Raw genomic sequence first — 13470 nt, forward strand, 5'->3', positions numbered from 1 at the left:
TATTAGCCGACCATGGCTATATGGGAGTAAATTACGAATATGACATTAAAATTTTGAGTTCAAGTCTAGGTGGCGCTTTTCCTTCTAAAGATACGTCAAAAGGGTTATTTGACCCATCATGATGATGTGGGACTCAAATGAAAGGTATTTAAGAGTAGAAAACGAATTAGATATCCAATTTTGGAGTCAAGTGTTTTGGGGTACGCCCTAAAGCACCCCCTAAACTTAACTTAATTTCCATTGGGAATAAAGAACGAATTTGATATCTATTTTCAGTGCAAATTGCTGGTGGCCACCGGCCATGGCAATATTAAAGGGATTTGGAAATGCAGCACGAATTGGATATCCATATTTGAGTCGAAATGTCTGAGGTGCCATCCTTCCCCTAATGAGAACATTACCCTAAGGAATAACATTAACACCAGGAATCGAGAAGGGGCAAATTCTCACACTTCAACGAGTGCTTTCCGATTCAAGAACCTTTTTTTGTAGCCTAGTCCGAACGGCGTCCCGCAGTGCGACACCTCTTTGAGGAAAATTTTTTAAATGACCATGCATGGCATTGTACCTCGCAAATGTCGCCAACAATAAGTGGGGATAAACACTGCTTTGTCCGATGTTCTCGCCAGGAGTCGAATGCGTGCGGCGTCATAGGCTACAATGGCACAAATTCGATATCCGCATTCAGGGCGAAGTGTCCACACCCTAAAAAGATATTAGAGGGTTAAAGAAGGCGCAGTGGAGTGGCCCGGTTCGGCTAGTAAGCTTTAAGAATCATATGCATATAGTACGACGCAGTCATCTGGCCTACACTTTTACTTCAAATAACTGAACACACCGCAACCTATTGAGATTGTATTTTTATAAAAATGAAACATCTTTTTCTCTATTTTTATTCTATAAATTCTGGTGCTATATATTAAGGAAGTATTGTATTAACCATCAGTTTGGCTCTGACTGAGGATACGATACCAACTAAGTTTTAAATTTAAAATGAATTTTCGAAATATTTCCATATTAATAATGGTGTTATGGCTTTTATGTGAAGGCCCGTATGTGGAAGCTGTTTTTGGTTTAATTGCTGGAATTGTGAGTTATTTCTCTATAAGCATATTAAGTGTGCGAGATTTCATAATCAGTACTTACGCATTCCTCATGTGCTATTTTAATGCTTATCGTCTAGACTCGTGTGGCTGTCGGGGCAGGCAGAGCCGGTAGAGTGATTAGCAGAGGTGTCAAATTGGGAAAGAAAGCTGAGAAATTTAGACATTTGGGTGGAAGAAAGACAACTTTAGATCCTAATAGCTTAAGAGCTAAGCGATTGGCCCATCGTCGCAAAAAGTATCCCGGAAAATAATGGCAAAAAATGAGACGAGAAAAATGGCAAGGAAACATGTACCATGTAATGTGAGACAAAACTTTTGTCTCTTTACTTCATCATACGAATAAAATAAAGGGTGATTTTTTTGAGGTTAGGATTTTCATGCATTAGTATTTGACAGATAACGTGGGATTTCAGACATGGTGTCAAAGAGAAAGATGCTCAGTATGCTTTGACATTTCATCATGAATAGACTTACTAACGAGCAACGCTTGCAAATCATTGAATTTTAATTACCAAAATCAGTGTTCGGTTCGAAATGTGTTCAAATTTTGAGAAATTTTGTTCAGCGATGAGGCTCATTTCTGGTTGAATGGCTACGTAAATAAGCAAAATTGCCGCATTTGGAGTGAAGAGCAACCAGAAGCCGTTCAAGAACTGCCCATGCATCCCGAAAAATGCACTGTTTGGTGTGGTTTGTACGCTGGTGGAATCATTGGACCGTATTTTTTCAAAGATGCTGTTGGACGCAACGTTACGGTGAATGAACACATTTCGAACCGAACACTGATTTTGGTAATAAAATTCAATGATTTGCAAGCGTTGCTCGTTAGTAAGTCTATTCATGATGAAATGTCAAAGCATACTGAGCATCTTTCTCTTTGACACCATGTCTGAAATCCCACGTGATCTGTCAAATACTAATGCATGAAAATCCTAACCTCAAAAAAATCACCCTTTAGTTGCAAATTGAATAAAATGTGTAGTTTGTCACTAGAAAATATTTCTCGTAAGCATTCCATTAAGTAAGAGTTGAGGTTCCAAAGTTTGCTCTCCAAGAAACCGAAAACCCTTGAGAGCATTCAATGGGATGACGAAACCTAGACAAAGTTTAGCTCTGAGCCGCTGGAGTTACTGGCTGCTACGTTTTTCCCTTGTTCGGACGTGGCTGGTGGGTCGATGAACCCGTATGGTATCGAAGTCCCTCTGATACAACACAGTGCCGAGTCCCTGTCCATGGTTGAGGCCATGATAACGGGGATGAATATTGTCTGGGCGGTGAACTCCTTTGAAACAAACAAATTAACGAGTCTGGATGGCGTAATGCCTGCTATATTGCAAATGGAAGGACCGTTTGCCATACGACTCCTTGAGATGATTTTAAGGAGCTGTGCTTCGCAGGACTACTCACCGACTGGGCAGTATTCCATTGCAATAACTTGAAAACGACTGTTCTGTGATATTAGTAATAAGTTTAGACTTTATATACTTCCCTCAAAGTGCAATTATTTATATTATTATATTTTCTGTGTCGTGGTGTCCAGTTTTTATAGTAATATAAGTAATTCAACGAAGATGTAAAATTAATCGAACTTCAATAAACTCTGTCCTGATGAAGTTGGAAAAAATAACCAACGAAACGTCGAGAGAAAAAATGAAAACGATTTGTTTTATTTAAAAAAAATCCTCAACCTGACCAAAAAAGCCCATCAACAAAACAAAAAAACATGAAAGATTGAGGAGTTTATTAACCTGAAGGTGAAGAAAACGCTAAGGACTACAGGCCAATTAGTCCATCATCTTTCATTTTGGAGATCCTGGAGGGACTTCACTGGTATGCGGCTATCAGTGTGCGTACACTAAGCGTTGTACAGTGTCAAAAAATCGAAAAAAAAAATAGTAAAAAAATTTAACGATGGGCTCAAGGCGGACAAGGCCTACATTTTGATACCCCATACCACATTGGATATGCAGGCTAAGTCGTCGAATTTAAAATTTGTTTAAATTCGATTTTTGAAAAGATTGATTGATAAATGGGTTAGCAAAGGCCATTAAAGTGAAAATCGGTAGTTACATATATATGGGAGCTATATCTAAATAAATCTAAACAAATTTCTATGAAATTCATCAGTCATCAGAAGAGTTATAAGTTCGTGCAAAATTTTGTGAAGATCTCTTAACTAATACCTAAATTATTGATGTTATTATTTAAAATCTGACTAAAACATGTAAAAATGCCTTAAGTTCGGCCGGGCCGAACTTTGGATACCCACCACCTTGCGAATATTTGTAAACCACCTTTCGTCAAAACCTGATGAAAAATGCATACCTTATGACCCATAGCAGCTATATCGAAAAATGTTCCGATTTGGGCCAAATACTAATAAGTACAAGTCATTGTTCAATTGTGTATAACAAAATATTGGTCTGTTTTAGTAGCTATATCTAAAAATAAACCGATCTTAACCATATATGACTCGGATGTCAAGAAGCATTACACAAGTCACTATGTCAAATTTGAGTGAAATCGGTTTATGAATGCGCCTTTTATGGGACCAAGCCCTTTAATCGAGATATCGGTCTATTTGGCAACTATGGCCCCAAAACTTTAAATCGAGAGATCGGTCTATATGGCAGCCATATCCAAATCTGGACCGATCTGAGCCAAATTGAAGAAGAATGTCGAAGGTCCTAACACAACTCACTGTCCTAAATTTCGGTGACATCGGATAATAAATGTGCTTTTTATGGTCCCAAAACCTTAAATCGAGAGATCGGCCTATATGTCAGCTATATCCAAATCTTTATCGATCTAGGCCAAATTGCAGATATATGTCGAGAGGCTTTTCTTAACTCCCTGCCCAAATTTCGGCGACATCGGAAAATAAATGCGCCAAATTGCAGATATGTGTCAAGGGGCTTACCTTAACTCACTGTCTCAAATTTCAGCGACATCGGAAATTAAATGCGTCTTTAATGGGCCCAAAACCTTAAATCGAGAGATCGGTCTGTATAGCAACTATATGCAAATCTTGATCGATCTAAGCCATATATGACGAGAGGCGTATCTTAACTCACTGTCCTAAATTTCGGCGACATCGGAAAATAAATGCGCCTTTAATGGGCTCTTAAATCGAGAGATTGGTCTATATGGCAGCTATGTCCAATTTTGGACCGATCTGTGCCAAATTGAAGAAAGATGTTGAGGGACCTAACGCAAATCAACGCCCTTTATGGGCCAAGACCAAAAATCGAGAAATCGGTCTATATGGCAGCTATATCCAAAATCTGGACCGATCTGTGCCATATTGCAGAAGTATGTCGAGAGGCTGAACATATCCAAATTTGAACCGATCTGGGCCAAATTGAAAAAGGATGTCGAAGGCCCTAACATAACTCAAATTTAATTTATGGGCCTAAGACCCTAAATCAAGTAGTTACTGGTTCTCTAATGTTTGGAAGAGGTCGGGTGAACATATACGGAACTGTCTCAAGTGTATATCTTATTCGACGAAACATGAACGGGAAGAGGCGTTCGACGTCTTGCATATTGATCATTGCACACCGATTGACAAAAGCAGGTCCATGAGACACATTATGGTTGTCGTGGATGCTAGTACTAAGTTTGTTAGGTTCTATCCGACGAAGACGACGTGTACTAAGTAGGTGACGCGGCACTTGGACGATTATTTTAGGACGTATAGTCGGCCCAGGTGCATAGTGAGTGACAAGGAGACTGCGTTTACGTCGGCGGAGTTTAAGGATTACCTTAAAAAGAAAGACATTCGGCATATACAGATAGCGACGGGTTCACCGCAGGCTAATGGCCAAGTAGAGTGGGTCGTCACAAACTGGAGGAGACCCAGGAAATTCCGCAAGGCAATCGGAGTAAACTGAGGACGGTGCATTCACTATCACACTCCAATTATTCCTAGGTATGCAGCCCTGTTTTTCTCCTTTGTCGACCACTGCCATCACCAAACCGTCCCTAGCGACATAAGCAAAGGTTCTTGGACCCATCTTACTATTGTTCGCCCTAGTTCTTTTAGGCATAGAATGCCCAACAGGTGACCGTAGCCTATTGGCTAACTGCGGTGCAGTTTCCGAATCTTGACGTGTAGTCTTTGGAGTAGCCTGTCCAGCGAATTCCAGAGCCCAATTAAGGGAATCTTTCTCCCTATATCGTTATTTGTAAACCGATTCTCACGAAATTTGGAAGAGGGATTATCTTATTAGTCTCGATGTTATTGTTCAGTTTCATAGAAATCGGTACAGATTTCGATATAGCTCCCATGTATATTTTTATACCCACCACCAAAGGCTGGGAGTATAATCATTTTGTCGTTCCATTTGCAACACATCGAAATATCCATTTCCGAGCCTATAAAGTATATATATTCTTGATCAGCGTAAAAATCTAAGACGATGTAGCCATGTCCGTCCGTCTGTCTGTTGAAATCACGCCACAGTCTTTAAAAATAGAGATATTGATCTGAAACTTTGCACAGATTCTTTTTTTGTCCATAAGCAGGTTAAGTTCGAAGATGGGCTATATCGGACTATATCTTGATATAGCCCCCATATAGACCGATCCGCCGATTTAGGGTTTTAGGCCCATAAAAGCCACATTTATTATCGGATTTTGCTTAAATTTGGGACAGTGAGTTGTGTTAGGCCCTTTGATATCCTTCTTTAATTAGGCCCAGATCGGTTCAGATTTGGATATAGTTGCCATATAGACCGATCCGCCGATTTAGGATCTTAGGCCCATAAAAGCCACATTTATTGTCCAATTTTGTGTTAGGCCAGTGGACATCCTTGGGGTCATAGGCCCATAAAAGCCACATTTATTGTCCAATTTTGCCAAAATTTGGAACAGTGAGTTGTGTTAGGCCAGTCGACATTCCTCTTCAATTTGGCCCAGATCGGTCCAGATTTGGATATAGCTGTCATATAGACCGATCCGTCGATTTAGGGTCTTAGACCCATGAAAGCCACATTTATTATCCGATTTTGCTGAAATTTGGGACAGTGAGTTCTGTTAGGCCAGTCAACATCCATCTTCAATTTGGCTCAGATTGGTCAAGATTTGGATATAGCTGCCACATAGACCGATCTCTCGACTTAAGGCTTTGGGCCCATAGAAGTCCCATTTGTTGTCCTATGTCGCCGAAATTTGGAACAATGAGTTGGGTTAAGCCCCTCGACATAGTTCTGCAATATGGCACAGATGGGTTCAGATTTGGATATAGGTGCCATATAGACCGATCTCTCGATTTAAGATTTTGAGCCCATAAAAGCCGCATTTATTGTCCGATGTCGCCGAAATTTGGGAAGGTATGTTGTGTTAGGCCTTTCAATATCCTTCCTCAATTTTGCCCAGATCGGTCCAGATTTTGATAAAGCTGCCATATAGACCAATCTCTTGATTTAAGGTTTTGAGCCGATAGAAGGCGCATTTATTGTCCGATGTCCCCGAAATTTGGGACAGTGAGTTTTATTGGACCCTTCGACATTCTTTTTCAATTTGGTTCAGATCGGTCCAGATTTTTATATAGCTGCCATATAGACCGATATCTCGATTTAAAATCTTGGTCCCATAAAAGGCGCATTTCCAATTTCGCCGAAATTTGGGACAGTGGGTTGTGTTAGGCTTTTCGACTTCCGTGTCTTATATGTTTCCGATCGAGCTATATTTGTATATGGCTACCAAAAAGACCAATGTTTTGTACTACAAAATTTATCAATGACTTGTACTTATTAGACCTCTCAATATCTATGTCGAATTTGATAAAGCTGCTCAATTTCGATAAAGCTGCTATGGGGGCATAAATTATGCATTTTTCACCGGATTTTGACGAAAGGTGGTTTACATATATAGCCGAGGTGGTGGGTATCAACCACTCGGCCAGGCCGAAGTTAATGCCTTCTTACTTGTTTGTTTACCCAATAGTTTTTAAAACAATTACTTTCTCCTCCATAGTAAGTGAATATATCATTGCATATCATGCATTTCTCAACTCCTATTGCTTTCAATACTATCTATATCTAAAATTTGCACTCTAAAATACCTACTCTAAATTTACCAATTTACCACATGATGCTATTTAGAGGGATTTGAATGTGTTTGTGATTTTATATTTTAGCCACAGAGATGTATTTGGATGTGTTTGTGATTTAATATTTTAGTCTCGTATTTTTCTTCCGATCGATTATTATTCATCATCTGATAGAGTATCGCGCAACAACTGAATTCGGTTAAAAATGAATTTTCGTTATATTTCCATTTTAATTGTGGTGATATGGCTTTTATGCCAAGGACCAATTGTGGAAGCGTTTGTTGGTTTAATTGCTGGCATTGTAAGTAATGGCTTATATACCTTTCATATATACATCTGAAATGGGGAAACAAAAGTCTAAGTACCAAAGAAATTTTGCTACATGACGAATCTCGTTATAGTATGGATAATTGAAAGATTAAAGTTTTGTTTATGGCCAGTCTCTTTATTTTGATAATCCATAGATAATGAAAAAAGTTTATAAAGAAAACTGTATCCTTACTTTTTCTTACAAGATCAAAGCAGTAGACTGAAATTTGTACTTCGACTTTTGTCTACCATTGGTTATACGCGTTTTGCATTTCTCATTTGATGTTTCGTCCCTTTACTTTAGGCTCGAGTGGCTGCGAGGGGCGCACGCAATCATGACCGAGCTGGGAAAGCAGGAAAGTAGGAAAATATAATAAAGGGTCATTGAAGGAAATATGCTGTAAAATAGTTGCAAGTGTTAAATAAAAAATTTAAAAAAAATTTTTAAAAATAATTCTTAAAAAAAGTTCATATCGACTCAACTTAATCTAAAAATAAAAATAAATATTAAAAGGAACAGTTAAATTTAATCATTAAGATCGTCTCGGAAGATAAATAAAACGAAGAAGTAAAAAGGTGTTAATTTCGGCCATGCCGAACTTTTGATACCCAACTCCATGGATGTGTTCAGAACCGAGAACTCTTATATGAGTCACAGTTGCAGTGAAATCGGGCAATAAATCCGATTTGTATGGGATTAAGACTCATAATTGGAAGACTGGTTTACATGGTAACTATATATTGGGTTGCCCAAAAAGTAATTGCGGATTTTTCATATAGTCGTCGTTGACAAATTTTTTCACAGCTTGTGACTCTGTAATTGCATTCTTTCTTCTGTCAGTTATCAGCTGTTACTTTTAGCTTGCTTTAGAAAAAAGTGTAAAAAAGTATATTTGATTAAAGTTCATTCTAAGTTTTATTAAAAATGCATTTACTTTCTTTTAAAAAATCCGCAATTACTTTTTGGGCAACCCAATATATAAATGGTTTGATCTGAATCGTATTCAGATTGAAATACGGGAGGCTTGTAACAACTCACTGATTCAAAATTTATCGAAATCGGGTAACCGGGTAGATCGACCTTTGTGGCAGTTATCTAAAGGTAGTCCGATCTGTATCATATCTAAGTCAGATGTCAGGAGACTTAATAATACTCTCTGCTTCAAATTCTAGCAAAATTGGATACTAAATGCGTCTCTTACGGGCTTTAGGCCAAATGTCGACAGATCGATCTATATTGCAGCTATATCAAAATATAGTCCGATCTGCAAGCTTAAAACAACTCGATCCTTTCAAAGCTTGTCGCTTTTGGAGTCGGTTATAGCTTCGCTCCATTTATATTAAGTTTTATCAGAGATCGCACTATAAGAGTTGTTGTAGATGGGTTCTCATCTGACGAATATAGATTGACCGCAGGATTACCAAAAGGCTTTGTAATTTTCCCACTCTTTTCATATCCTCTACCATAGGATGGGGGTATACTAATTTCGTCATTTTGTCTGTAACACCTTGAAATATACGACTAAGACCCCATGAAGTATATATATTCTTGATCGACATGTCATTTTAAGTCGATCTAGCCATGTCCGTCCGTCCGTCTATCTGTCGAAAGCCGCTTGAAATTTTGCACAAAAACTTTTTATTAATGTAGGTCGGTTGGTATTGTAAATGGGTCAAATCGGTCCATGTTTTGATATAGCTGCCATATAAACCGATTTTGGGTCTTGTCTTCTTGGGCCAATAGGGGACAATTCTCATCCGATTTGACTGAAATTTTGCATGAGGTGTTTTAATATCCCTTCCAACAACTGTGCTAAGCATGGCTCAAAGCGGTCCATAACCTAATATAGCTACCATATAAACCGATCTTGAGTATTGACGGCAACGGCTTCTTTCATGACTTTCAACATACATGTGAAATATTATCTGATTCGATCTTTAGCTTGATACAGCTCCCATATAAACCGATCTTCCGATTTTGCTTCTTGAGGTGCAATTCTTATCCGAATTCATTTATGGTCCGATTACATGCCTATTGAAATATTAAATAGAAACTTGTAAGATTTTCCTCCGATAGGACTTAAATTGTGGCTAGGATGAAAGAAACGGCCTTCAAAGGTCAAATCGGATGAAAGATATATATGGGAGGTATATCAAAATCGGATCCGATTTCTATGAAATTTTGCTTACGTATTGAGACGTTAAATGAAACATCTCATGAAATTTTTGATCGCACCAAAATTGTGGCTACTAAAGGCCTTATCGTATGAATGATATATGTGGGTGCTATATCTAAATCTGAACTGACTCTTTTGAAATTTTACACACATATAGGGACGTCCAATTGAACATGTGAGGCGACAACGGCCTTCAAAGGCCATATCGGATGAAAGATATATATAGGAGCTATATCCAAATCTGATCCGACTTTTTTTTTAAATAAATAGCGTTTCTCCTAGGACCAAAAAAGATACTTGGGCAAAATTTCATGACATTCGAGTAACAAATTCTACCTGTACCTTGGTTACAAAAATACATGGACAGACAGACGGGCATAGCTGAATCGAATCAGAAAATGATTCCAAGGCGATTGGTGTTCTTATAAATGGGTCTACCTCATCTGCTTTAAGCGTTGAAAACAAATGCACAAATTTATAATACAATGTAGTGGTGGTGTATGGTACAATAAAAGAGTAAGTAAGTTGTAATCACGCTACAGCCTTCAAAAGTTGAGGTAAAGAGATGAAATTTGGCACAGATCCGTATTTTTCTACACTCAGGTTAAGTTCTTCAACTATATAGACCGATCTGCCGATTATGGGTCAGAGGCCCATGAATGGTGCATTTATTACCCAATTTCGCTGAAATTTGAAACAATGAGTGGTTTTAAGCCTCCCGTCATCCGACCCGAATAAGGTCTAGATTGGACCATTAAAAAGAATTACTCGCTTTATTTTAATTGCCTTTGCTTTCCATGCGCCTCGATCTTAGAAAGAATTAGAAATACAGTCAAACTTTTCTACAGTAAACTTCTATACAATGAAGCTCAATGAACAAATTTTAAAAACACTGCTTTTTCTTTCCCATTTTCTTCTATTCTGATCTTCTTATAATGGATTTCTATACAGTGAAGTTTTCCATAATATGAAACAATTTTGCATGTTTAAATTTGACTTATGTGCGTTTCTATCTCCTTATAATGCATTTTTCAAACAATTTCCTGTTACGCACACTAACAGTTCTGTGTACCGAGAATAAAGTTACATATAATGAGGGGATTCCCAAATAAATTACTAATTGCTCAAAAAAATTACTAATTATCAATCAAGTTGAAGAAGGAGTAAAAAAAAGACGCAGCTAAGCAGTTTGGAATTCTGCCTACCATGTTATCAAATATTTTGAAAAAAGAAAGCTGTAAATCGTAAAAATTTGGAAGACGAGCAATTTAGCAGTAAACGGAAAAGGCTTCGAACCTGGGTTTCCGATTTCTGGGCTATTAATAAAGTAAAAAGCCAAAGAGTTTGCTGATGCATTGGGTGATGTAAATTTTGAAGTGAGCACAGGATGATTAGACAAATTTAAAAAGCGGCATGGTATTGTAGCAAAAACCGTGTGTGGGGAAAGTGCTGACGCCAACGCCAAGAGATCGTGAGGAATGGGTTATGAACGTTTTACCGAGATTGCTACAAAACTATGATCACAATGACATCTTTAATGCCTATGAGACTGAATTGTTTTTCTAATGTTTGCCGAACAAAACACAAACGTTCCAGAATGAGAAATGCTATGGAGGAAAACGGAGCAAAGAGAGAATTACTGTCCTAGAAGCAAGTAATATGACTGGTTTGGAGAAACTAAAACTGCTTGTTATAGGAAAGGCCAAAAATCCCAAATGTTTTAAAAGAATAACATCTCTAGACGTGGATTATCAGTTGAATAAAATAGCCCCTCGATGACAAGTGAAAATTTTATGAAGTGGCTTTAAGAGCTTGACAAAAAATTCGTGTCTCAAAAAAGGAGGGTTTTACTTTTTATTCATAATTGCACTGCTCACCCTAAAGAGGCAAAGGATAAGCTGCAAAATATTGAACTTGCCTATTTTCCTCCCAACAAGACGTCCTTACTTCAACCAATGGACCAAAGCATTATACACAACTTGAAACAACTTTCCAGAAAACCCATTTTGATGTCTCATTGGGATAAGAAATATTTTCTTCCGTTAGCTGATTTGGCTGCTCTATAGGCTTCATTTAGGTAAGTAACGAACGTTGATGCATTATTTGAAGATTGTGTCAATGTTGATGTTGATGTGCAGACCATGGGCATCCCGTTCGATGAGGATATTCTGAACCGTGTTCCAGAAACTCGTGGATTTCCGGCTATGACGGGTACATATTTATTTATTTATTTTGCCTATATACATATTTTAGTCCAAATTACGTTTAAATCCACAGATTCAGATAACGATGAATAAGAACAAGCCGATGAAGAATTGGCTGATGTCAATAAGACGATACCTACATTGGAGCACGTTTCTTGAACTTTTGTGCGGATGAAGAGTAACATGCCAAGTAATGTATTTAAGTCTCTAAATATATTAGAAGGTTTTGTTGACGAAGAGAAATGGAAGAGTGTTATCCAAACTAAAATACCTGATTATTTTAAATAAAGATGAACAAAAAAAAAAAAAAATATTTGTATATAATTGTCTTGCTATTTGGTACTTGAAGGTTTTGTTGAGGAAAACAAATGAAAAGTGTAACCCAATCTAATATGCCTTATTATTTTTTTATAAAAAAATGTGTGGAAAAATATAATTTCTGTATAATGAAGTTTCTATATAATGAAGTAATTTTCTGGTCCCGTCAAGATTCATTATGGGGAAGTTCGACAATATATATCTATGATGAATTTCCAAAGTTCGATTTAATTTAATCCTGCAACCTACATATGCATCATGGTGGTCATTGTGGTTAAAGGCAAATAATACTGATGTATACAATGTTGAAAATATGTGTATTATAATGGAAGTCGTTTTTGCAATTATTGATAACATTTTTGCTTTACTTTTAATAATTAGTCAGTTTATATTTTTATTCATCATCAGTTCATTTCATAAAATGTGGTTTAATTTCTCTTCGTTGCATTATTGCAGTTGATACATATATATATATATCTCAACTCAGTGAATGTATTGCCAAATTGTTAAGTAGTTTGCATTGAATCACTGCTGCAGGAAGTACTAAAACTTAAATCGTTCAGCAATGAATTTTCAAAATATTCTTATTTTGATTGTGGTCCTAGTACTTTTCAGTGAGGGACCAATTGTTGAAGCATTTGTCGGTTTAGTAGCAGGAATTGTAAGTAAAGTCCAGTTCAAGAATGTCATATCCTAGTCACGGATCGATCTTTGATTTATTACTTTTATTTTTTTTACAATTTCCCTTAAGGTTCGTGCTGCCGGTAGTGCCGGAAGAGTGGCCAACAATGCCGCGAAGATCGGCAAACATGGTGAGAAACTAAAAAACTTGGGAAACGGGGAAAAACCTACGTTGGATCCCAACAGTTTAAGGGCTAAACGGCTAGCTGCTCGTCGCAAGAAATATCCAGGAAAATAAGAAATGGCAATAAAATGAAAATGATTAAAAATATAACAAATATTAACGCAATTCTCTTTCTTTTCATATGGTTAACAATTATTTTATTTTTAATGTACCAAAAATCTTAATCTCTCTTTTTTGACACAGTTAAGAAAATATAAATTTTAACTGGTAACAATACATTTTTTTCATTTTGATGGCTTTATGTAAAAAAGATTAAATCAGTTTTTTTTTTTTTAAATTGCGTTTTTTGTTTATTCCCGATGACAAATATCAGATGCATCTTGCTTTTCCATTAAATACAATTGCAAATAACAGATTTATAATGGTGAAAAAAATGACCTAAGTCAATTTTTACCACTTCCATTTTCATCATCATATCTCATCGAATTGTGAAAAA

The 13470-nt window shown here is 37.1% G+C and overlaps 1 protein-coding gene and 1 long non-coding RNA gene across 4 annotated transcripts in view; both read left to right on the forward strand.

Moving 5' to 3' along the window:
* Positions 1-13470, forward strand: part of LOC106091457 (centrosomal protein of 104 kDa) — a 203777-nt gene that overhangs the window by 128535 nt on the left and 61772 nt on the right. The gene's annotated exons all lie outside the window — the stretch shown is intronic.
* On the forward strand, positions 7311-7987 carry LOC106080467 (uncharacterized). Its single transcript, XR_001220208.2, has 2 exons — positions 7311-7462; positions 7775-7987. It is a non-coding gene; the product is annotated as an uncharacterized LOC106080467 (long non-coding RNA).

The sequence above is a fragment of the Stomoxys calcitrans genome, chromosome 3, assembly GCF_963082655.1.
Source record: "Stomoxys calcitrans chromosome 3, idStoCalc2.1, whole genome shotgun sequence".
In the NCBI taxonomy this organism is placed as follows: Eukaryota; Metazoa; Arthropoda; class Insecta; order Diptera; family Muscidae; genus Stomoxys; species Stomoxys calcitrans.